At 39.8% G+C, this 25,526-nt stretch overlaps 2 long non-coding RNA genes across 2 annotated transcripts in view; one reads left to right on the forward strand and one right to left on the reverse strand.

The window, feature by feature from the left end:
* Positions 1 to 9,894: 9,894 nt before the first annotated feature.
* LOC138156085 (uncharacterized) overlaps positions 9,895 to 25,526 on the reverse strand; it is a 127,241-nt gene continuing 111,609 nt past the window's right edge. The window contains exon 2 of the long non-coding RNA XR_011167050.1: positions 9,895 to 10,360. This is a non-coding gene — a long non-coding RNA (uncharacterized lncRNA). The remainder of the gene's footprint in view (positions 10,361 to 25,526) is intronic.
* LOC138155928 (uncharacterized) lies at positions 16,182 to 18,012 on the forward strand. The gene is made up of 3 exons (XR_011167026.1): positions 16,182 to 16,494; positions 16,617 to 16,698; positions 17,709 to 18,012. It is a non-coding gene; the product is annotated as an uncharacterized lncRNA (long non-coding RNA).

Below are 25,526 nucleotides of genomic sequence, written 5' to 3' on the forward strand. Positions count from 1 at the left end.
TTAAAATCATAACATCGTTCTGGAAATGCTAGCAGCAACCATGAGACAAGAGAAAGAAATTAGAGACATAAAGATCAGGGAAAAGAGCTAAAACTATTACTGTGTGCTGATGATATGTTGATAAACTTGGAAAATCCTAGTGACTCAAACAAAGATACTAATTGGGTCAATTAATAGTTTTAGCAGAGTTACAGGCTACAAAGTAAGTCCCCCCAAATCAACAGCATTCACCCTTTCACAATCATGAACAGAATAACCCTATGTTGGATTTTGTAAAAAGACAAAATAAATAGAGAATTTACATTTTAAAAAATCAATAGCATTTGTATATAATAATAACCAAATACAAGATGCAACAATAGAAAAGGAAATTCCATTCCAAATAATTACAAAATGCATAAAATAGCTGGGGACTGATCTGTCAAAACAAGCAAAAGACTTGTATAGATTCGATTACAAAGTGCTCCTTAAAGAACAACTTAAATAGCTAAAAGAATATTCGGTACTCATGGCTAGGTTATTCCAATATAATAAGAATGACAGTATTATTAAAATTAATTTATACTTTTAATGCTATACCAAGCAAATTACCAAGTGGCTACTTTATAGAACTTGGTAAAATTAATAGCAAAATTCATTTGGAAAAACAAAAGGTCTAGAATATCCAGGGAAATGATAAAAAGAAATAGGGATTAAGGGGGTAATAGCACTTTCAGACTTTAAACTACTTTATAAAGCAACAATCAACAAAATCATCTTGAACTGGTTAAAAAATAGAGATTTATCAGTGGAACAGACTAGAAAAGGGAGAATCAGAAACAATAGAAACCAATAACTCAGTATTTGATAAAGTGGAAAACATAGCTTATCTAGGGGGGAAAACTCCTTATCTGATAAAAGCTGATAGAAAAACTTGGAAAACAGTCTGGCAGAAATTAGACTTAGACCAACACTTTACACCATATTCAATAATACCTCCTAAGTAGGTACAGCACCTTAATGTGAAAAATCATGCTATTAAAAAATTAGAAGAGAAATATAGATCATGTATTTCTCCAAACCAGACATTGAGGCAATTGCAAAAGATAAAACAGATTACTGTGATTGTATGAAACTGAAAAATTTCTGCACAGACAAAATTCAAGCACCTAGGATAAGAAGGGAAGTAATCAAATGAGAGGGAAAAAAAAATCTTTGTATCAAATTTCCTTAATAAAGGTTTGGTATCCAAGATATATAAATAATTAATAAGTATAGATGACTAATGTCCATTCCTCCATATGTAAATGGCAAAAGGATATGAACAAACAGTTCTGCAAAGAAGAATATTCACAACCATATAGGAGAATGCTCCAAATCACTAATGATAATAGAAATGCAAATCAAAATAATCCTGAGGTTTCACCTCACACCCTGAAAATTGGCAAAAATGATGAAAATGGACACGTCAATGTTAGAGGAGAACCTAGGTTTGCTGACCAAGGGTGGAGATTCAGCTTTCACAGCTAAGCCACTGCTGAGTTCAATTTCAAGTGACTTCAAGAACAATTTTAACCTAAAACCAAGGATCTGAATTTCGTGGCCAGAATGAAAATTATTTCTGCTCCCAGCTTCTTCCTGGTACTTAGGGAACTGAGAATGTGAGCTTAGTCTGGGGGTTGGAAATGGAAGTAATAATAATAGAAACTCCCATGGGGCTTTTAGACTCTAAAGCATCATTCTCCCAACCCCCCAGTGGGAGTAAGTGGCACAGGTACTATTATCTCCATTTTACAGATGAGGAAATTTAGACTCAGAAAGGTTACATAGCTCACCTGTGGTCATTCAATTAGCAAGGAAACACACTACAAAGGGTCAGGGTCCAAGAAGGTAATTATAAGCATAGAAAAGAAACAGAGAGAGCTGGGTGTTCAATTCAATTCAACCAACATTTATTAAGGCCCTAGTAAATGCAAGGCACTATTACGTACCTTGGAGAAATTTTTAAAAAATAATTATCCTACCCTCAAAGAATTTATATTCCATTGGTAAGAAACTGATTAATGTCTTAAATTTGTGCTGAGCAATATGTAAAATATATTCCCAGAGATTCTCTCAGTAAAAGAAAGCAATTTTTCATTCTCAAATTATCTGACAGAATGTACCTTATTATAATGCAACTTTTTATGCAAGAGGTATCACCCTCCCATAAGAAATGAAAGAGGCCGCACTATGAATGTCAGGAGAGTTTGGAGGAGAACCACTCTTTAATACTCCAGATGGAGGTGGTGAAAAAGAATGGGAAAAGATGGTTTTACAAAGCACAGATCTAAACATGCCACTCTCCTGCTCAAAAAGTGTCAGTGGATTCACTCCCTGATGCTGCTAATCTCATAATTTGTTAAATTTTCTCTTTGTGTTAAGAGAATTTCTGGCTCAACTTTATTACTGTCATTTACTTAAGATGAGCAGGGCACAAAACTAGAGTCTGCAAAATCAATCTAAGATGTCAATTATAGCCCTGATATTAACTGACTAGTTCCTGCTCTGCATCTATAAACTTGCAACTCTTTGTGGTTACAAAGAGCTGGAAATGAGAGGATGCCCATCAACTGGGGAATGGCTAAACAAGTTGGTGCACATGATTGTGATGGAATTCTATTGTGCTGGAAGAAATAATAAGCTGGTTGAATCTAGGAAAACATAGAAAGATGTGCATGAAATAATGAGGAGTAAAATGAGCAGAACCAAGAGAATATTGTGTACAGTACTAGCAATATTGTTCGAAGAATAGCTGTGAATGACTAAGTTATTCTGAGTATTAGAAATACTCAAATCAACTACAAAAGACTTAGGAAGAAAGATGCTATCCACCTCCAGAGAAAGAACTGATAAATAGAAGTATGCATTTAGAAGTATGATTTTACATGTGTGTGTGTGAAATGATGGCCTTCTCTAGTGCAAGGTGGGGAAGGAGGGAGGGAGAGAGTTCAGAACTTAAAATGTAACCAAAAGAATAAATAAATTTTTTTTTAAGATTTATAGCTTGGAATATCAGCTATAAATCTGGTTTTTACTGGCTAGTTTCCTGTTTTACCTGATACAGATTTTCCTCTTCTGCCAGATGTTCTTTGATCTGTAAATCATCATCTTCCCTTATTTACTTTTTGAAATTCCATTGTACCTATTCTGCTCATGTAACCAAAACCTATATAAAGTTGCTGTAACTATAGTTCAGGGCTCACTGATGTTTGCATACAGTGAGTCTATGCTCTAAGCACAATGAACCTTTTTATCCCCATATCTTTGTGTCACTGATTGTATGACTGGCAGTAGCACCTATCAACAAATCCTCAGACAATATTTGTCACATTTTCCTCTTCAACCTATCTCATATTTTTTATCTGTTTAACTGATTATATTCCCAATAGGTTATATGCTACTTAAAGGCAGAGATTGTTTTAAATTTTTCTTTTAATTTCAGCAATTAGCAGCAAGCCTTGCACATTTTAGAAACAATAAATACTTACTGGGAGAGTCTACTGTTTTGTACTCTGGGATATATTTATCTCTTCAAAGTCTCCCTCTCTGGCTTACTCCAATAACACTGAAACCCTCCAAGAAACTAGCTATGTTCCAAAAAGGAGTTATAAAGACCTTTCAGATAGGAAATGTGGTCTACTGAATGAACTGAATGAATCTAGATTAAGAAGGAACTTTAGATGTCTAGTCCAACCTACCCACCTTAAACATCAATCAACACACATTTATTAACACTTACTTTACTAGGTGGCAGAATGGATAGGGAACTGGACTTTGGAATGTGAAAGAACTGAGTTTAAATCTTTCCTAGGATGCTTACTAATTGAGTAAATCAGCTGACCTCTCTTGAGCCTCAGTTTCCTCATCTGTAAAAATAGAAATAATAATACCTCACTACCTCACAATGGTGCTGTGAGCATCAAATGAGACAACATGTAAAGTGTTCTGTAAACCTTATCTCCTATACAGATGCTAGCTATTATTGTTATAAAATTATTGTTTAAAATTATTACAAGCAATGTGCTAATCACTGGGGTACTGAGAGAAATCAAGAATAGCCCCTGCCCTTGAGGAGCTTACATTCTGATGGAGACACCAAGTATATAAACAGGTAAAAAGAAGAGAAAAATAGAGTAGATAACAAAGATACCAGGTAATGTTAAATAGGAAGGTTGGGGATCGGGGGGAATGAGGAAGGGAGAGGAGGAGAAAAGGGAAGACCTTCTACAGAAGATGGAGCATGAGCTGAATCTTAGAAGAAGCCAGGAATCATAAGAGGCAGAGGTGAAGAGTGAGAGCATTCCTGGTATGGGGATAATTTAGATCCGGAAATTAAATGACCACCCCAAGGTCACACAAGTAGTAAAATGTGGGATTGGACCCTTGACTCTAGATTTACATTGACTCTAAATCCAAATTTAACAAATATTTATGAAACACTACGTGGGCAGCTAGGGATGCAGTGGATTCAGTGTTGGGCTTAGAATGAGGAAGACTCATCTTTCTGAGTTCAAACCTGGTCTCAGACACTTACTAGCTATGTGACTCTGGGCAAGTCACTTAACCCTGTTTGCCTCAGTTTCCTCATCTGTAAAATTAGAGAAAGAAATGGCAAACCACTGCAGTATCTTTGCCAGGCAAACCCCAAATGGGGTCATGAAGAGTCTGACTCAACTGAAAATGACTGAAGTGGTTAGTGCTGGGGATAGAAATACAAACAAATAAACAAAATGCAATACCTGCCCTCAAGTAGTTTATATTCTAATGGGAGAAAATGACACAAAGGAAGTTGGAAATGAGAGAGGGGCAGGCAGGAAATAGGTACCACCAGGAGTCATGGGTCATGAGAAAGAAGTCCCTGAGGAGTCAAAGCAACTAGGTGTGACCCCCACTTCTACTATACTTACTGTCTTTGTAAGTCCCTCTACCTTGTTAAATCTCAGCTCTCTCACCTATGGAACGAGGAGATTGGATTACATGCCTTTGAAAGTTCTCAGCTCCAAATCAATGTTCCTATGAAAACAGACCATGTTAATACATTATCTTCTAAAGGAAGAACATGAAAGAAGCCTAACCCTGTCTAATATCTTTTCCTTTGAGACTGCTCTGATTCCAAGATAAACAGCTCTAAGAGTGTCACTTCTGAGACTAGTTACACCTCAGAAAGGAGAGGTGAGCACATCCTAAGCCAAGATACAATCTGTTACCATCAAGACTGATTCCTTGTCTGGCTGATTTTTTAACACTTTCCTTTAACTGAGGGTCACTCCCTTCTATGGCCATCTTTTATTCCCCTGACCCAAATCCTTCCTGGTTCTCTAGTTATTGGACAGGTATCTCTACTCTTGCTCCTTTAAGGATTTCAAATCTTCTTACCAACTATTGGCAGGAGTTCTTAACTTGGGTTTAGTGAACTTGTTTTTAAAAATATTTTTATAACTATTTCAAATAGAATTTTTTTTCTTTTTAATTCTATGTATTTTATTTTGTGTATTTAAACAGGTGACTCAGAAAAGGGACCCATAGGGATAGTAATAGCACCTATCTCCCAAGGTAAATTGTAAGACTCAAATGACATATTTGTAAAGGATTTAGTATAGTACTTTGTATGTAGCAGAGGCTTAATATTTATTTATTTATTTATTTCCTTCCTTCCTTCCATAGGCTTCCCCTCCACTGCCAAAGGGATCCATGACACAAAAAAAGGTTAAGAACACTTGGTTTACATGAACATAGGTAGCTCGTGTAGGGCTGTCCAGGATTCATCTGGCAATAGGCAGCCTTCCCCTTATAGTTATTTTCAAGTCTATCTCTCCTCTGGTGATCATGCAGAGACACAGTCTGGTCTATCAAAAGCCCCAGTTCCCCCCAAGCTTTGCCTTAGTCAGCCTTCCCTGCCTTCCTCAGCAGGGAGTTTTGGAAGAGGAAACAATCAGAGCTTTGGGCATTCTAACTTAAGATATTTAATAGTTAAGAGAATTGTTCCCAATGTGGGTCCTAATGGCTTTCACCAGTGACAATATGATCACCAAGGGACTCAAATAAGAATGTTTTGTGTTATTTCCAAGTGGACTTGTGCGGGAACTTTTCTTTCCCATCTTTAATATTGGAGTGGAAGAGGGGAGGGGGACCAAAACACTAAATTTGGAGTCAGGGGGCCAAGCTTCAAATCCCAGCTCTGCTGCTTTACTCCCTGTAAGATCTTAGGGAAATCATTTAATGTCTCTAGAGTTCAGTTTCCTCACCTGCAATAATAATAAATAATAATAATGATAGCTAGCATGTACACAATACTCTAAAGTTAGCAAAGTGCTTTACATTTTTATTTTGTTTGATCCTTACAACAACCCTGATTATTATCCCTATTTTACAGATTAGGAAACTGAGGCTAGGAGCGGATAAGTCACTTGATTCCCATCACATAACAAGTAAGGATCTGAGGCAAGATATAAACTCAGCTCCATCCTGACATCAAGTCCATCATTCTAACCATTACCCAACCTACCTTACTACTATAAAATGAAGATGGTGGACTCTGACCCTTAAGTCCCTTCCCTTTTAAAAACTTGACCTTGGGCATGTCACTTAAATTGTCCAAACCTCAATGTTGTCGTCTATAAAATGAAAGGATTGAATTAGCTGAGCTCTCAGATTGCTTTAGTATCCTATGGTCTAGCTCCATAGGCTAAGATCTTACTTCAAGCAGTCAACAATTAACAAGTATTTATTAAATGTTTACTCTGTGTCATGCATCTAAGGATATAAAGGAATGCAAATGAAAGCAAAGTAAACGAAAGCAAAAAGATGGTCTCTGCCCTCAAGGAGTTTACATTCGAATGGAGGAATGAAACACAGAAAAAAAGAAGATGAAAAGGGGGAAGGGAGAGGAGTAAAATCCAGGGGCATGATGTAGAAATCCAGACTGAAGAAATGGAGAGCTGGCTGGCCAGACTCCCTCCTTAAAATGAAGTTCAGGGAGGAGTCATCCAATCAGAGGAAAGGGTAAAGGGGGAGGATAGTGTTTATGGGGTGTGAATTCCACTGCTGAAATGACCTTTCAGAATGAGATGTGATGGAGAAGTCCAGATTACAACCCACAGAACATTTCATTCTGAAAAATCTCTTAGAAAGTGAGATCAATGCAGCAAATACTCTCGGGAAAGTATGTCATAAAGAATGATGAAAGCTCTGGACCTGCTGTCAGCCTTAAAGAAATTTTCAACCTCAAGTAGAGTGTTTAGACATCTTCATCTGATCATCCTCTTGACAGACTGACAGGGGAGTGTCGAACTTCTGGCATCGTTTGCCCTCCTACCTTCTCAGCGTGGCAAGGGCCTCTTCAACAAGACTGATGTACGTTTGTGGTAGACTCCATCTGGATCAGCTGCTGTAGATTCAGGCATTTATTAAGCCCTTACTATGCGCCAGGCACTGAGCTAAGTTCTGGGTATACAAATAAATACAAGCAAGCAAGACAGTATCTGCCAAGACATCCCCAAACTAGGGCACAGTAGTAAAAATGCAGAAGTCAGAGGTCCTGCATTCAAATCATGATGCCACCACTTCTACCTACATCACCTTAAACAAATGATTTAAAATGTCTTGGCCTCAGTTTTCTTACCTGTAAAACCAGACTTATAAAACCTGTAAGGTCCCTTCCAGTTCTCTAGATTTAAGATCCTAAGCTTGGGTACACTGAATCTTCCAGTCATCTGACCCCATATTCTGCTACTTAGCAGGAAATTGCTGCTCTTACCCAAAGCAGATGACAGGGCTCAATGTAGCCCAACCTTCAGGAGTTTGGGGTGCCAGGGATGACCATGAGCTGAGTTTCACATGTTCCTGTCTCATATATTTACTAATAAATCAGCCTTGAGCAAATGAATGATGAGTCTGGACTCCTTCCTTGGCTCGAACCTGAATTGAAACACTGACTTCTTGTGCCCTAGAATAACTATGCCCATTCCTTTCCTTCCTCACCTGTCTATTCCCTGGGAAATGTACCCATGGGGTGCCAATCTGTGTGACTTTAGGTGAAAAATCCACATGTTGCTCCCATGCTAACAGATAAGGAAAGAACTTTCACAGTTAAGGCAAGGTATTCGATCTGGCCAACTTTGTTCCTCGAAGAGTGGTTCATTTTTTAGATCAACCCATCATAATCAACTCACATCCGTGCCCTCTGTGTACTCCTTCTAATTACACCAGTAATGACGAAGTTCTTAGAGGTTGCATGTATCATCTTCCCATACAGGAATATAAACAGTTTAAGTCCCTTGTGATTTCTCTTTCATGTTTACCTTTTTTATGCTTCTCTTGAGTCTTATGTTTGAATGTCAAATTTACTATTCACCTCTGGTGTTTTCATGAGGAATACTTGGAAGTTCTCTATTTCATTAAATATCATTTTCCTTCCCGAAGAATTATATTCAGTTTTTCTGGGTATGTTATTCATAGTTATAATACTAGCTCCTCTGACCTCCAGGATCTCATATTTCAAGCCCTTTGCTCCTTTAATGTGGAAGCTGCTAAATCTTGTGTGATCCTGATTGTGGCTCCATGATATTTGAATTGTTTCTTTCTGGCTTCTTGCAATACTTTCTCCTTGACCTGGAAGCCCTGGAATTTGGCTATAATATTCCTGGGAGTTTTCATTTGGGGATCTCTTTCAGGAGGTGATTGGTACATTCTTTAAGTTTCTATTTTACTCCCTAGATCTAAGATATTGGTACAGTTTTTCTTGATAATTTCTCAAAATATAATGTCTTAGCTCTTTTTTTTTACTGGGACTTTCAGGTAGTCTAATAATTCTTAAATTATCTCTCCTTGATCTATTTTTTCCAGGCAGTTGTTTTTCTGATGAAATATTTCATATTTTCTTCATTTTTTTCATTCTTTTCACCTTGTCTTACTGTTTCTTGATGTCTCATGGAATCATTAGCTTCCACTTGCCCAATCCTAATTTTTAAGGAATTACTTTCCTCAGTGAGCTTTTGTACTGCCCTCCATGGCAAAGCCTAATGCTTTGGCCATTCCCATTTGGATAAAGCAATAGTACTAAATTCAAATAGAAACGAAGCCACTGTTTCTACAACAGAAAGTAGCACCTTTAAACTGTTTCCAGTCAACAATCAGTTAAAGATCCCTGCTGGTGTATATTGACTCAGAAAACCACACATAAATACTATGTTCTACTGTTACTGATTTTGTAAAATATTTCCTAATTGCATTTTAATCTAATTGGCTCCACTCAGGAATGTAGTGAACTGCAATGGGCCCCTAGGCTGTGCTGTATACTTGACTCTTCCATAGTGAAGGATGGCTTTGCTCAAATCTCTGTCATTCTTTTGGATCAATCGGTAAGTCAGTCAACAAGCATTTACTGTTACACCAAGAATACAATGAAAAATAAGAACATGGTCTCTTCCTGAAAGAAATTCAAATTTTAATGGAGAAGACAACATGCATGTTGAAGAAGGTGGCCCTAGAGGCTGAGCCTTAAAGGAAGTAGGTCCAAGAGGTAGAGATAAGGAGAGAAAGCCTTCCAGGGATGGTGGACAACTGGTGTGAAAATACAGAAATAGGAGGAGAAATGTCTCATATGAGGTAGAGCCAATACACACATTTAGCTTTTGGGAAGGGTTCAAACCCTCGGACTTAATTCTAGGTGGACTTCTGCTTCAGCCTTTCCTAGTATAGATTCTTAACATTTTTTTTTAATATCATGAGCACTTTTTCATAATCTGCTGAAGTTTACAGATCTGTTCTCAGAATAATGTTTTTCAGTTCATAAAATAAAATACAGTAGAATTACAAAGGAAATCAATTACACTGAAAAAGAAACACATCAGTAAAAGCAAGGTCATCAGTCAGTCGAGTTAACAAGCATTTATTAAGCACCTACTGTGTTCCAGGGGCATATGGAGTGTTTGAGAAGCACTAGCACCTCTGGTGTGAGGGCTTGCTGAGCTCTTTTCAAGGCTGTTCATCCACCTTTGATGTCCACTTGCCACCCAACTCTCACCTGTGGCTCCAAGAAGCTGTAGCATGTGCAGTAGCTACACCCCAGTGAAACCATCTCAGCAGATGGGCTAAACCAGCTTGAGGGTGACCAACAGGCTTCACATTTATCGGTGAATTAGGGGGATGTCTACCCCAAGCATGTGAAGACCTCCCCAGGTGGAATGGGCAGATGAGAACAATTTGCTCCAATGGCCACGAAGGCAGCTGAAGCAGACACCATGGAGTGTCAGACTTTGAAGATGCCAAGGTCATCCAGTTCATCCCAAGCCACTGCCAGTCATCCTGACGTTTCTCTTGTCACTGGACTTTGATGACTCTGGAAGAGAAAGGGAGGCTGATGACTTTCTGCAACCCTGCCTCACTTCGATCCAATTCACGTGAAAATCAAGACATCACCCTGTGATGTCACTGGTACCCTTCAAAAATAAAGGACAGACAACATCTATGTTCCAGAAACTGTGCTAAGTGCTGGAGATACTAACAGAAACAAAAGACAATCTTCGTTTTCAAGGAACTCGAGTCAAACAGGGAAACACCATGTAAACAATTATACACCAAGAAGCTATATAGAAGATAAATTGGAGATAATCAATAGAGGAATGGACTAACGCTAAAGGGCATCAGGAAAGAATTCCTATAGAAGGCAGGATTTTAGCTAGGACTTGAAGGAAAACAGGGAAACCAGAAGAAGACAAAGGTGAGGAAGGAGAGAATTCCAGGTATGATAACCTATATCAGTCGTGTCAAACTCACATAGAAACAAGAGTTAAACTATACATAAGAATCCTTGCAGCTACATATTGACTTAGAAAACCAAAAACCACCATTATCTATGTCACAATGTATTTTTATTTACTTTGTTAAATATTTCCCAATTGCATTTTAATTTAGTCCCAGCTTCAATAGGGAGTCTTGCTCTGCAATTCAGCTTTCAGGCCAAGGTGACTTCTAAAGCCTCTCAGCTCCATACCTACTATAATACTATGTGAACTAAGGTTATACAAAGGAGGGTGAGTACAGGTTATGAGGTTTACAGCAAATGTCATAGGCTTGCAAGCATTACAAAGTAATCCAATCATTAGTAAGCATTATATGGTGTTCTAGCAGGATTCTCTCATGTAAGGGCATTTTCTTGTGATTATAGTTCAAACAAGCCAATCAGAGCATAAAGTCTAACATACAGTTGGCTTAGCAATCAATTAGAAAACAGAATTATAAGCCAATTGGGTTACAAAATTATAGGCAATTACACAATACCCATTAGTAAGTATTATTTGTCTTGGCATAAGTTGGAGTGTTACTTGGACCAAATAGAAGCACGGAAGGATAATCTGTGAACCTTGCAGGTTAGGCACCTATGAAAGGAGAGATCTCTCTATCTGAGAGTCAAGCAACAGAAATTATCTTGAAAGCAAGTCACAGAGTCCTGTGCTAGCCAGGTCCTAGGACCCTATAGCAATTTCTCTTTTTCACGAGGACATATAAACAGTCTATGAACATAAGCAAGTGTTTATTTTTTTAAAGCACACAATGGGGATCATTTCAGCAAATCTGGAGTATATTATTATTTATACACAAACTGATCATTAACATTGGTAAATAAGGATTAAGAATCCTTAAAAATTTGCATCTTGATGTCTGGACCAATGCTGTCCGTAGCACTTTCTTCTTTCCCTCTCACTAGTCTCACTTGCTTAAACAGGGAGAAAAGTCAGCTTTCCCTTGATTGCTCCCACTTTCCCCTCCCTTCATGTCACCCTCCTGTGAGGGTCTGAGGTTGCTGCTAGTTGCTCTCCAGGAGCAAAGCTCCTGGGTAATAGAGCTGTTGTGGTCATTCTGAAGCCCTTCCACTTTCCTCTATCCTTCATGAGACCTTTACTCCAGGCTATGCCTTTACTCCAGGCTGCAACTCCCAGCTTTACATGAATCAGATGCCATGCCACTGTATGTGTCTGTCTCAGCACTGGGTCCCATCCCTGAAATACCTCTTATTTGGAAGAACTGTCCATAGGAGCTGATCCCCTTCTGGGACAGCACTGAGCTCGTTTCAGAAGAAGGAAACTAAATTTCCCCTCCAAGCTTCTCTCCTGGACTTCATGATCTCCAAGAACTCGTTATCCTGCAAGGCAACTTCAAGTCTGAAACTCTCCTCTTCGTAGGACCCCCTGCCTCTGGGGTCCCCCACCCACCCACTGAATGGAGAAGATAGAGGGCATGAATTTGCAGAGCTCCTCCCAGATCCCCGACAGCCACCTCATCATTTCCTACCTCAATCCCCTTTTTCATCTTCCTTTCATGTGTCATCTTTCCATTAGAGGGTGAGCTCCTTAAGGGCAAGAATAGTTTCATGCCTTTCTTTGTAGTTCTAGTGTTTAGCCCTGGGCCTGGTACACAGCAGGCACTTGTTATCCATCAGTTGTATCCAACTCCTCATGACCCCATTTGGGGTTTTCTTGGCAAAGACACTGGGGTGGTTTGCTATTTCCTTCTCCAGCTCATTTGACATATGAGGAAACTGAGGCAAACAGGGTTAAGTGACTTGCCTAGAGTCACACAGCTGTTAAGTGTCTGAGGCAAGATTTGAATTCAGAAAGATGAATCTTCCTGGTTCCAAGCCCACTGGGCCACCGAGCTGCCTCAGTAGGCATTTGAGGAATACTTACTGAATAATTGATTGGCTGGATTATATACAATTAGGATATCACACTAATTAATTTTATTTAATTTCTTGCATTTGGAGGTAAGGGTTTATAAATTCAATATGCCAATTTATATGTAAATTAGCTATATGCCCCAAGCTGAGATCCCAAGAATCCTTTTGAAAGTACTTATTTATGAAGAGGCCTAGAACTTTAGCTTCTATTTGGATGTCCAGCTGTCCCAGCCATGCTAGGAACAAACTTCTGTTTAACAAGATCCTCCCTGTTGCAAATGCAACAATGCTACCCAACTATTGAATAGCATAGCTGATCCAGAGACTTTCTTCTCAAGTTTCTACTGCCAACAAGTGACTCAAAATCTATTAAACATTTGGTGAATCTTAAACAAATATACCACTTTGGGATGACCCTCTCCTAAAGGCCTTTCCCAGGCTCCCTCACTCCACCCCTATAGAGCACCTCCCATTTGCACTGTTGATATGTATTTCCTTGCATGCTGTCTTCCCTGTTGGAATGTGAGTTTCTTGAGAACTAGGACCATATTTTTACCTTTCTTTGTATCCCTGGCATGTAGCACAGCATCTGGCACACAATAAGAACTCAGCAAATGCTTATGGACTAACTAATTGACCCTGAACCCAATATTATGGCAAAGATCAGAGCAAAGTCACGCTTTGCACCTGACAGGGACAACCCAAGCAAGTGCCATAGGGTAAAAGTATGGAAGATTTGGGGACAGCTAGGTGGCATTTAAAAGCACTAAGCTAGGTGATGTGAACATGTCCAAAGTGGAACTCATTATTTTTCCCCATAAACTGTTCCTGGCTCATACTTGACATATTATTTTATTTATTTTGCTTTTTTTGTAGGGGGTGGGCAGAGCAATTGGGGTTAAGTGACTTGCCCAAGATCACATGACTAGTAAGTGTTAAGTGTCTGAGCCCAGATTTGAACTCAGGTTCTCCTGACTCCAGGGCTGGTGCTCTATTCACTGCTCCACCTAGCTGCTCCCTTAACCTATTATTTTAAAGGGCAATATCATACTCCCAGTCCCTCAGGATCACAATCTAGGAGTCATCCTGGACTCCTCACCATCCCTCACCCTTCATATCCAAGTTGTTGCCAAGGCCTGTAGATCTCACCTCTGAAACATCTCTTGTGTAGGCCCCCTTTCCTCTTGTTGAATCATTATCCCATCTGCTCTACCATTCCTTTCTACCTCATCACTCTGACTGGCGTGCAGGCCCTCATCACCTCATGTCTGGAACTACTGCAATAGGTAGGTCTGCAGACCTCAAGTCTCTCCCCCTTCCAATCCATCCTCCATTTAGCCAATAAAGTGATTTTCCTAAAGCACGGGGTTCACTATGTCACTCTCCTCCCCTCCTCAATAAACTCCAGTGGTTTCCTGTTGCCTCTAGGATTAAATACCAAATGTTCTGCTTGATATTCAAAGTCCTTCATAACCCAGCCCCCTCCTACCTTTCCAGTCTTCTTATATCTTACTCCCCTTCATACAGTCTTTGATCTAGTGACACTAGCTTCCTAGTTGTCCCATGAACAAGATGCTCCATCTCTTGGCTCTGGGCATTTCTCTGTGTCCCCTGTTCCTGAAATGTTCTCCCTCCTTTGCTCAGAATACTGACCTTCCTGGCTTCTTTTTAAGTCCCAACTTTTGCAGGAAGCTTCTCCCCCCCCCCCTTAATTCTAGTGTCTTCCCTCTGTTAATTATTTCTCATTTATCCTGTTTATAGGCTGCTTTGCATAGATTTGTTTGCATATTGTCTCCATTAGATTGTAAGCTCCTTGAGGACAGGGATTGTCTTCTGCCTCCTTTTGTATCATCCCCAGGACTTAGCACAGTGACTGGCACAGAGGAGGAGTTTAATAAATTTTTATTGATTGATTGAATACAAATACAAGCAAAGACAGTCCCTGGGAGCAGTTAGGTGGGGCAGTGAGTAAAGCACCACCCCGGAGTCAGGAGGACCTGGGTTCCAGATCAGGCCTCAGACACTTAACACACACACAAAACAAAATTAGCTGTGTAACCTTGGGCAAGTTACTTAACCTCAATTGCCCTTCAAAAGGCAAAAAAAAAAAAAAAATAAAAAGACAGTCCCACCTCAAGGAGCTTACTCCTTACTTTAATGGGGAAAAATAACTCCAAAAAATGGGGAAAGATGAACGAAAAAAAATTAAATAAAGGTAGAGGGGAAAAGGGAGAAGGGACCCACTATGGAGCATGATGGAGCATGATAATATGATGGAGGAAGAAGTTCAGAAAATTAGGCACTGAGCACCAAGAGGAAGTGAAGTGAAGTGAAGTGAAGTGAAGGAAGTGAAGAAGAAGGAGTGAAGATAGTTTTGCTGGAAGTTCTGAATGAAACAGACTACTAAGAGGAAGGAGCTGCTGGGACAGAGTTAAAATCTAGGGTGAGTAGGCTGTTGAGGCCTGGTGTCTCGAGAAAGTCAGGAACAGAGCCTGGAGAGGATTACAAGAATGACACCAGTCCCAGAATGATAAATGTAGAGCTGGAAGAGACCTCAGGGGCCATCTTGTCCAACTCCCTTATTTTACAGATGAGGAAATGGGGACCCAGGAATGTTAGGTAATTTGCCCAAGGTCACACAATAACAGAGACTGGATTTGAACCAGCCCTTCAGACTCTTTCTACTGCACCAGACAGTTCCTGATCTTAAAGGCTTACCTTCTACTGGAATGTTGAAACATGTAAACAAATAAGTAAATACAAAGTGTGGGGAAAAAATTACAAAGTAAATTTAATAGGTAAAAACTGCTAACAAGCAATGGGGAGGGTTGGAAAAGGCCTCATGTAGAATACAGCTTTTGTGTTGGGTCTTGAAAAGAACTAGGGATTCCAAGAGGAATCCCAGATGAGGAGAGAGTGTTCTTGTTATGAGGGACAGTCTGGGTAAAACTGCAAAAGTGGGAAATAGATTGTATATAGGCATTAGTTGATAGGCCAGTTAATGGAGAATTTTTGAAGGGGAATAATATGAAATGACAGGAAGGGTGGGTTCAAGCAAGACCATGGGGGCTTTTGAGTGCTAGGTTGAGGGGTTTACATTTCATATTAGTAGCTATTGGAGCTTTTTTAGTAGGGATGGGTGACATGGTCAAATCTGTGTTTTAGGAATATCTGTAGAGGATAATTTAGAGAGAAGAGAGATTGGAATTAGGAAAATTAATTAGGAGACTATTACAATAGTCCAGTTAACAAATGATGAGACCTTCAACTAGAGAGTGGTGTCTTTGTAGGAACGGCATGTCACAGCAGACATTCAGATGGCAAAAAATTCCAAACCTTCAGTTTCCCTCCTCTCTCCCTCAAAAGTCTAACCCAGTACAACAGGTGGACACAAAATCCCTATATAGAATTTTTCTAGGAATATTGAATAGTGATTTGTATAACCACTTCACAGGATTTATTATAAAAATTGATGAATAAAAAGAAACAACACAGTTCTAAACATTGTGTCTGATTGGGATACCATTATTTTTCTTAGCATAGATAGTTGACATTCTATAAATACCTCTGAATGGTTTCTGGTGAAGAAGAACAAGGAGGAGGAGGAAAAAGAGAAGAAGAAATAATATGTACATACATATATATGATGATGTAACCATATGCCTAGTTTTTGAAGTTGTAAAAGCTTGGTTTTTTAGTTTCTGACACTGGGAGGCAGCTGGTCTGATTCGGTTGCACAAATAGCAAAGAGAACATAAATTAAACTGCCATGTTAGTGGAGAAAGGATCAAAAAGAGGTATGTAACACCTTTTACGTGATATTATTGCTGTTTTATCTATAGTACCTATATATGCCACTGCACACAATAAAAGATAATAGCTATGATTTTCTATTTTGCCATTTCCTTCTGTCTTCCAGGACACTAGGGACTAGAAAACCTGATGATTTCATCTTAGATCTATTATTCATTTAATCTTAGACAAGCCTCTGAGGAAGCATGGTGAGTTGGAAAGAGCAGAGGTTCTGGTAAGAGGATCTTGGTTTAAACATAGTTTTGCTTACTCTCTATGGGAGTATGTTGTGTGAATTGTCTGGGCTTCAGCTTGCTCATTGGTAAAATGAAAGGTTTGGGCTAGATGACCTGAAGGTTCCTTGAAGCTTAAAATCTACCATTCTTGGTCTTTCAGTGTTCCTATTTCTCCAGCCACAAAAGAGGAGTAATATATGGGTATAACTATTAGTACATCTATGTTGTTATACTATGTGGTTGGGAAAATCAAGTCCTGTTGTGGGGGTCAGGTTAAGGAAAATGGTTAAAAAGGGATCAAAGTTGAAACCTGCATAGACAGGCAGGATTTGTTTTTTGGTGTTTTTTTTTAATAACCTTAACAGCGATATAAGAGTAGCTATTTCTATTCCACTCCCATTTTTAGGTTTTAATAATAAATAAGCAGATCAAGAAGACACTAGATCTCCTCCCATTGGCTGCCAGCCAACAATACATTTATCTCTGCTCCTCTTACATCTAAAAACTTCCACCCTTCTTCATTTCTGATGGGAAAGATTTGGAGAAAACATGCTTAAAATCATGCTTAAAATTCCAGTATTAGAGGTGGATCGTCCTTAAGTCACACACTGATGTGCCTTGCCTGGTTCCAGCCCAAGGAAACACATGGAAATGTGGGAGGAGCCTGTTTCTAGCCTTGAATGACAGAAGGGTGTCAGTGACAGACTTTTCCTGAGTGAAAGGTCTGCTCATTGACTTGAGATTAAGAAGAACCGATAATTCAGGGGCTAATGAGTTGGAACAGAGTCTGTATCTGAAAGGTACTTCACTGCTTCTTCCTCTCTCCCTCTCTTCTCTTCCCTTCTGTTCTCTCTTTCCTTCTCTGTCTCTGTCTCCCTCTCTTCTCTAACTTGTCTCAAGAAAGTCAGGTGGAGGAGGGGTGGTAGGGCCTATGACCATATATAACTGCTTCTCTTTTTATCGTAATTCTTTCCTAATCTCAGTATTCCAGAATGGAAGTGTTCAGGCAACCCACTGAGTTTGGCACCTATGAGAGATCCCACTGGAATTGGAGTTAGGTGATGGCCGTATCAGTAGCCACTGGAACAGTAGTGGCAAACCACTCCAGTATCTTTGCCAAGAAGATGGAGTCACGAGGAGTGAGGCATGACTGAAAAATAACTGAACAAAAACCAAAATGTACCAAGCACTATAGTAAGTTCCTAGGATACAAAGAAAGGCAGAGAAGTCAGCCCCTACTCTCAAGATTATGGTATAAAGAGAGAGGCAACAGGAAAATAATTATATACAAACAAGATATACCTCCAATTATCTCAAAGCCAAACGAAGGGAAACAATCCAATTATTTGATTAAAATTATTCCCATTAAAGTCTGAATAACTGGTGGCTCAACTTCACCCTACTATCTGGTGCTTTTATTTCCAAAGAGGAGCTTGTTAACCCAAATTAATTTCTAAGAGGTACAATTGCTACCCAACACCCTGCCCCCAACTTTTCTTCTCCTTATCGAACTACAAAACACTTAGGTCAGTAGCCTGACTTCCCACGTGCAAATGGTTGTTTTTGCTTAAACTGGTTGGAAATTTAGGCATTTGGGAAAGTGTCTAATTTTATTCCATCAAGGTTTTAGGGCTTCTGCTGCATAGAACTTTTTTTTAAAAAAATCATTAACCTAATCCTGTATCCTGGAATCTGTTTCCTTTCGAAACTACACTGTATCTACCAGTTCCAAGAAGCCAGATTGTTTTATTTTATCCTTGAAATGCAAGACTGGAATTTGGGGGGGGGGGTAATCCAAAATCTAAGCTATTTTCTGCTGCCCCTAAAAGACCCCCTTAAAGACTTAAAGGGTTCTGAGATGACTGCCTAAGACATCCATTTATCTAAGACTTATGATACACAGCAGAAAACTTGGATTCTAATCTTCCCTTTGATGTCTACTAGCTGTTTGACCATGAGGAAATCATTTATTCTCTCTCATCATCAGCCTCCTCACCTGTGAAATGGGAATAATCGTCATACCTGGAAAGTTTTTCGTAAGATGAATGAGTTTATTTAAAGTGCTTTATAACTTTAAATTAAATGACTGAAGAAAAAAAAAACATTTACTAAGAGCTTACTATGTGCCTAGCACTGTGCTGTGTTATGTAAATATTTATTATTCTATTGCTATTTATTACCTATTTTGCTATTGCTATTATTCCTAGCACATTCTATGCCTTTGGCTGCTCCAATAAAAAATCAAAAGACAGTAATAAGCATTTATATCGCATCTACTATGTGTCAGGCACTGTGCTAAGTGCTTTTGCAAATATTACCTCATTTGATCCTCATAACAACCCTGTGAGGTAGATGCTAGGAAACTGAGGTAAACAGGGCTAAGTGACTTGCCCAGGGTCATGCAGCTGGTAAGCCTGTGAGATCCCATATGAACTCAGGTTTTCCTGATTTCAGACCCAGCACTACCAAGTACCCATTATTTTCCTCTCTGTCCAACCTTGGTGAGCATAGCTCAAGTCATATGAATTTCCTTTCTAGGACATCGGGACAGAGAAGAGCCACGGTGAGGGGGTGGGAGTGGGATGACTATGGATAGGGCCCTAGCAGAAATGTAGTAGATTTTGTAATATAGGGATCACTCTCTCACCAAGAGCCATCTTGGGACAAAATAAGACATTCAAATAGTCTGGAATTTTCTGGGCTATGCCATCCTTGTTCTCTTCTCCTGCCTCCATTTCTGCTCTGGTCTCTGTTTCTCTTCTGGTTTTGGCCCTGGACAGTCCCTTCCATTATTGATCTAGAGACACACATTCTCCCTATCGTCCCTCCCCCCCCCGCTAGAAATCCAGAAGAATAAACTCTATCCAGAGAGATTTTGAGAGTTGAGGGAACCTCAATAGACATCTAGTCCAACCCATACATTAAGGAACCCCCACAATAACCTACCCAACAAGTGATCATCTAGCTTTTGATGAAAGAGCTAAGAATGAAGAGTCTACCACCTCTCAAGGCAACTTATTCCACTTTCCCACAGTACTAAGCATTGGGAGCACTGGGCCTGGAGTCAGGAAGACTCATCTTCCTGAGTTCAAATCCAACCTTAGACACTTAGTAGCTGTGTGACTCTGGGCAAGTCACTTAACCCTGTTTGAGGAAACCCTGTTTCCTCATCTATAAAACGAGCTGGAAAAGAAAATGGCGAACCATTCCACTGCCAAGAAAAATCCAAATAGGGGCAGCTAGGTGGTTCGGTGAATAGAGCACCAGTCCTAGAGTCAGGAGGACCTGAGTTCAAATCCAGCCTCAGACACTTAACACTCACTAGCTATGTGATCTTGGGCAAGTCACTTAACCCCAACTGCCCTGCCTTCCCCCCAACAAAAAAAATAAAAAGGAAAATCCAAATGGGGTCATGGAGAGTCAGACACAATGGAAGTGACTGAACAACAAGCATTAGAAAGTTTTCTCTAACATCAAATTTAAATTTGTATTTTTGCAACTGCCACTCATTGCTACTGGTTCTGACTTCTGAGACCAGACAGAATAAGTCTAATCTCTCCTCCACATGAAAGCCCTTAAAATATTTGAAGACAACTGTTATGTCCCTTCCCCCGGCTCTCTGCTTTTTTCTCCAGGTTCTATTTCCTGCTCCCCTACTGTCCCTACTTATGAGGTCAGGGGGAAGGGGAATCAAAAGGAACGGTTCAAAGCAAGCCCCTAGTCCCAGCCTGGGGACTGGTTAGAGAAATGGGGAATTCCTCCCCTAGAGAGATAGGGTTCATGCTCTTAACCCTTGCTCCCTGTGATCCCTAAGAGGAATCTCAGGAACAGGGAGTGGCTAACCTTGGTTAAGGGTTGCTAAACCTAGGATATTCTCAAATTGTACTAGAGGTAAGGCATACCTAGAGGGATTCCCTTGGGACTCTCAGGAGGAAACTCTGGGCCAGAGTTGTAAGGACCTTGCAGGTGGGATATAGGTAGGATTCAGTACATAATAATAGCCACAAAGGGCTTGACAAGAATTGCATGGTATAGTGTTTAGAGTACTGGCCCTGGGGTCAGGAGGACCTGAGTTCAAATTTGACCTCAGACAATTAATAGCTGTGTGACCCTGCAAGTCACTTAACCCCCATTACCTTAATTTTTAAAAGAGAGAGAGTGGATTCAGATTTGACCATACTAGGAACTTTGATAAGGACTAAGGTCGGGTCAGAGTGGTGTCTTCTTTTCCTGACCCCTACGGAGTTAGACAGGACTGCCCTGGATACCAAGGCAAGAGGAGTTCCTGGGGTGCCCTTGGTTGATGAGGGAGAATGATAGCCTCACCCCCTCAGATTATGACATGCTAATTATGTAGCACACTAAGATGTGGGGAAAGAACCTGATAGGGATCAGGCTGGGCAATTAGGACCTACAGACTTAGTTGAAGTAGGTCAAAAGTCCTCATATTAAATATCCCTGTTTTCTTCAATGTTCCTCACATGTCATAAACTTGCCCTTTTACCATCTGGTTGCCCTCCTCTGAGCACTCCATAGTTAATTAATGTTTTTCTAAAAGAAGACACTGACACCTGAACACAACACTGGGCATGAAGTCTGTCAAAGGTAGTACAGTGAGAGCATCACCTCCTTATTCCCAGAAGTGAGGCCCTCCTAATGCAGCCTTTTTAAATCACCCTAGCTTTTTCAGCTGCCACATCACTCTTCTGACTCATGTGGATCTAGCACTCCACTAGGACCCCAAGATAATTTTCAAAACAACTGCCATCCACCTGTGCCTCCCCTATATTATATTTGCATTCCTCTGATTTGTTGATTGAGAACTACTGTCAATCATACAATCAATGAGGTAGAGATAGGGGCTGCAGTTTATTACCTGCAGGAGGACAGGCTTTATTATATACAAAAGTTAGAGAGCCCTGAGCATCAGCTTTAAGCTACTATTATGTCGGTTTTGACTCCTTAAGTAGGATGAGTATAATGGAATTCCAAAGAGCAAATAAAGGAAGATAATGATTTACAGATCAAAGAACAGATGGCTCGGGGGGAAGATCTATATTAAGCAAAACAGGAAACTAGCCTGTTAACACTGGACCTGTAGGTGATATCTCAAGCATCAGAAGACATGTTGATCTTAAGTAACTACATGACATGCTGATCTTAAGTAAATGATGTTAAGAAAATGGTGGTAAGAAAATTTCACGCCAGAAATTCTCTTATCCCAAAGCTCTACCCCAGAACTTACAGTGAATCATATTGCTTAAGGCAGTAGTGGGCAAACTCAAATAGAAACCCACGTGGGGGTGTGGCTAGGTGGCTAAGTGAATAGAGTACTGGCCCTGGAGTCAGGAGGACCTGAGTTCAAATATGGCCACCGACACTTAACACTTACTACCCATGTGACCTTGGGCAAGTCACTTAACCCCCATTGCCCTGACTTCCCTCCTCCTAAAAAGCAAAAAAAAAAGAAAGAAAGCCACAGGGCTGCATACTGATTTAGGAAAACCACAAATTAAAATAATTTCTGCTCTATTGTATTTTTTTGTTTATTTTGTTAAACATTTCCCAATTATATGTTAATCTGCTCAGTGTAGGGAGTTTTACAATTCTTTGGCTACAGGTTCGATACCTCTGCTCTACAGTCTTAAGGGTGATGAAGTCATTTTTCAAGTTCTAAATTTAAGGTTCCCTAATTCTCTTCAGGTGATCTTCATCTAAAGTCCAATCTAATAGCCTAAGACCACCTGGTAAAAGGACATGGGATTTGAGGGTTGTGTGGGAGGGAGACAAAGATGGGGAGTAGGGTGGGGAGACAAGAGAGCAGACAGATAACAGCTAAATTAACAGTGACTCTCAACATAGGATTACAAAAGACATGAAATCCTCTATTTTAGGATTCAGAGCCAGTAACTTTTTGCCATTTCTTATCAAGCCAAACATTCCACTCTTGTCCTCATGCTGCCAGTCTTGGAGACAATTGTCCCTAACAGACCTGATTAACTCATTAAAATTCTTTCTGAAAATTGCCTCTGGTCAGACTAATAGGAGCAACCATAGAGAAATGAACTGGAACCTTGGGGGTCATAATAGGATGCAGACTTCCCAGCCCAGTTGCCTGCAAGAGAGTCCCAGTAATCAGGTAGATTCATCTCAGCGACAAACTGAATTGAAGTTTTAATCTCTGAACCACAGAATCTGTAGGGCGCTTTCCAAAAAATGGTCGGTGGGGAAAACCACTGTGGTTTCTCTGTATGGATCCCTTATATATCATAGACTTTTAATGTTTGTTAAATTGAATTGAATTGCATTGCCCAGAAGATACTGTTAAAGGCTCAGCCCTACTTCTGAAGGTTAAGGCAGACTGGGTGAGAAGAATGTGGGAAGGAAAGTCTATATAACCTTATTTTCAACATAGAGTCATAGGTGCAGATCTGGAAGGGCCTTTATAAGGTTATCTAGTCCAAAGATTTACTCAATGAATAAAACCTTCAGTTGGGAGCTCCCACCCTCCATATACAAGTGGTAGTCAATCAGTGTTTGTGAAGAGTTAAAGTGAAATAGAGCTCACCGTCTTACAATTTAGAGCACTCTTTGACCCAGAGATGTCACTGCTAAGTCTAATTTACACCAGAGAGATCAAAGAAGAGTGCACAAGCACAAACACATTGGTGGCAACTCTTTTTGTAGTGGCAAAGAACCAGAAACTAACACGGTGGTGCCCATTAAGTATGGAATGGCTAGACAAATTAAGGTATATGAACCCAATATAATATTAGTGAGCCATAAGCAATGATTAAGGGAGGGTTCCAGGAAAAACCTAGGAGGACTTGTATGAACTGAAGCAAAGTGAAGTGAGCAGAACCTTAAAAAAAAATTATACAACAACAACAGGAGCTATTGTTATTTAGTACTCTAGAGTGGGATTTACCATTTAACTTACTAAAGACAAATGATTTTGAAAGACTCAAGAACTCTGATTAATGCAATGATCAACTACAATTCCAGAGGATTGATTGACAATGAAGAATACTACCTACTACCCAACAGAGAGATGATGAACTGAGGATGCAGAATGAGGTATAAATTTTTAGGTCATGCCAATGTGAAGACTTGTTTTGCTTATTTATTAATATTTGCTATTAAAGGTTTTGTTTTTCTTTTCTTTTCCCAAGGTGAGGGGGATGGGAGGAAGAAGGGAGAGAAAAATTAATGCTGGTTAATTGAAAACATAAATTAAAAAGACAAGTTAGCCCATTCCTTTTCTGAACAGTTTATCATTAGAGAAGTTGTCATTATATAAAGCTGAAATTCACCTCCTTGAAATCCATTGCTTCCAGGTTTATCCTCAGAAATGACAGAAAAGAAGGCTGATCTCTCTTCCATATAATAACTCTTCCAATACTTGAAGATAGCAATCCTGTCCCTGTTAAATCTCATCAAAGCTAAAATATCCCTGTTTTCAACTGCTCCTCTACTTTTGATCTGTGAAGAAGTCTTTAAATAACATCCTATTGTATCCCCTACCTTGCAGCCCTTCAATGGTCTCCTGAAGAGGCTTTGTTCCCTAACCTGACCCTCAAAGTATGGCTGACCAGGTGAATATTCTATATCACCTAACAAGAGCTAGAGAAGGGGGAAAAAAGAACTAAGAAAACCTTAACCATACATAGGTCGTTAGCGTTCGAAAAGTACTTTATAAATGTTATCTTATTTCATCCTCTCAACAACCCTGTAAGGTAGGTGCTGCCACCGGCCTCATTTTACAAATAATGAAAGTAAGATAGTAAGTGTTTTGTCACAGAGTTAGTATCTGAGGAAGAATGTTTGGGGGAAGGGGGGGTTTGGAAGCAATTGGGGTTATGTGACTTGCCCAGGGTCACACAGCTAGTAAGTGTCTGAGGTTGTATTTGAACTTAGGTCCTCCTAACTTTAGGGCTGGTGTGCCATCTATTCAGCTACCTAGCTGCTCCTGAGGCAAAATTTGAACTCAGGTCTTCCTGCCTTCAAATCCAACATGCTAACTAAGCCATCTTTTGCCTCAATTTTTACCTAGCCTTTAACTACTGAATGGGCATTGCCTTAGATAAACTAAGACCTGGGAAAGACTTTAGTTTGAAAAGGCCAAGGTCTGCCACAGCATCCAGGGCCATGATATCTGATGGCTAATGACTTTGCACAACTCTGCTTCACTTAAATCCAATGAAAAAGAGTGCCCAAGCCAGTCATTTCTTCATTTCCCACCAGGCTGCCCTCCTCTGGAGGGCAGGGACTGGTTTTCTTTTTGCTTATATTTGTATTCTCAGTGCTGAGTACAGCACCTGCCACATAGTAAGACCAAGAGACCCACCCAAGGCCACCATAAATACTTCTTGACAACCTGAATGAAAGACCCTTGTCAACAACCAAGCAAAATAATATGAAATGGTTAGGGGCAGCCAGGTGGCTCAGCGAGTAAGAGCACCGGCTCCAGTGTTGGGATGACCTGGAGATTGAATCCCGGGCTCAGACACTCAGCACCACATCCAGAAATAACTGGCCGTGTAACTTTGAGCAAGTTACTTAACCCCAATTGCTTAAAATAATAATAATAATAATATGAAACGGCAATTCACAGTTTCTTTACAATGCTCTCTGCGTTCTCCTATGAAAATGGTTCTTTTTTGGTGTTTAAGTTCTTAATGAAAAAATAAAGATTTTAAAAAATTTAAACAAAATCAGAGATAATTGCTGTGAAGTATATTAAAGGCCTTCAAGTCTAACCCCCTCATTTTATAGAGGAGGAAACTGAGGCATAGTTAGGA

The sequence above is a fragment of the Petaurus breviceps genome, unplaced genomic scaffold (assembly GCF_028583685.1).
Source record: "Petaurus breviceps papuanus isolate PSGF00001 unplaced genomic scaffold, PetGlider_PUasm1.0 98, whole genome shotgun sequence".
Taxonomy (NCBI): domain Eukaryota; kingdom Metazoa; phylum Chordata; class Mammalia; order Diprotodontia; family Petauridae; genus Petaurus; species Petaurus breviceps.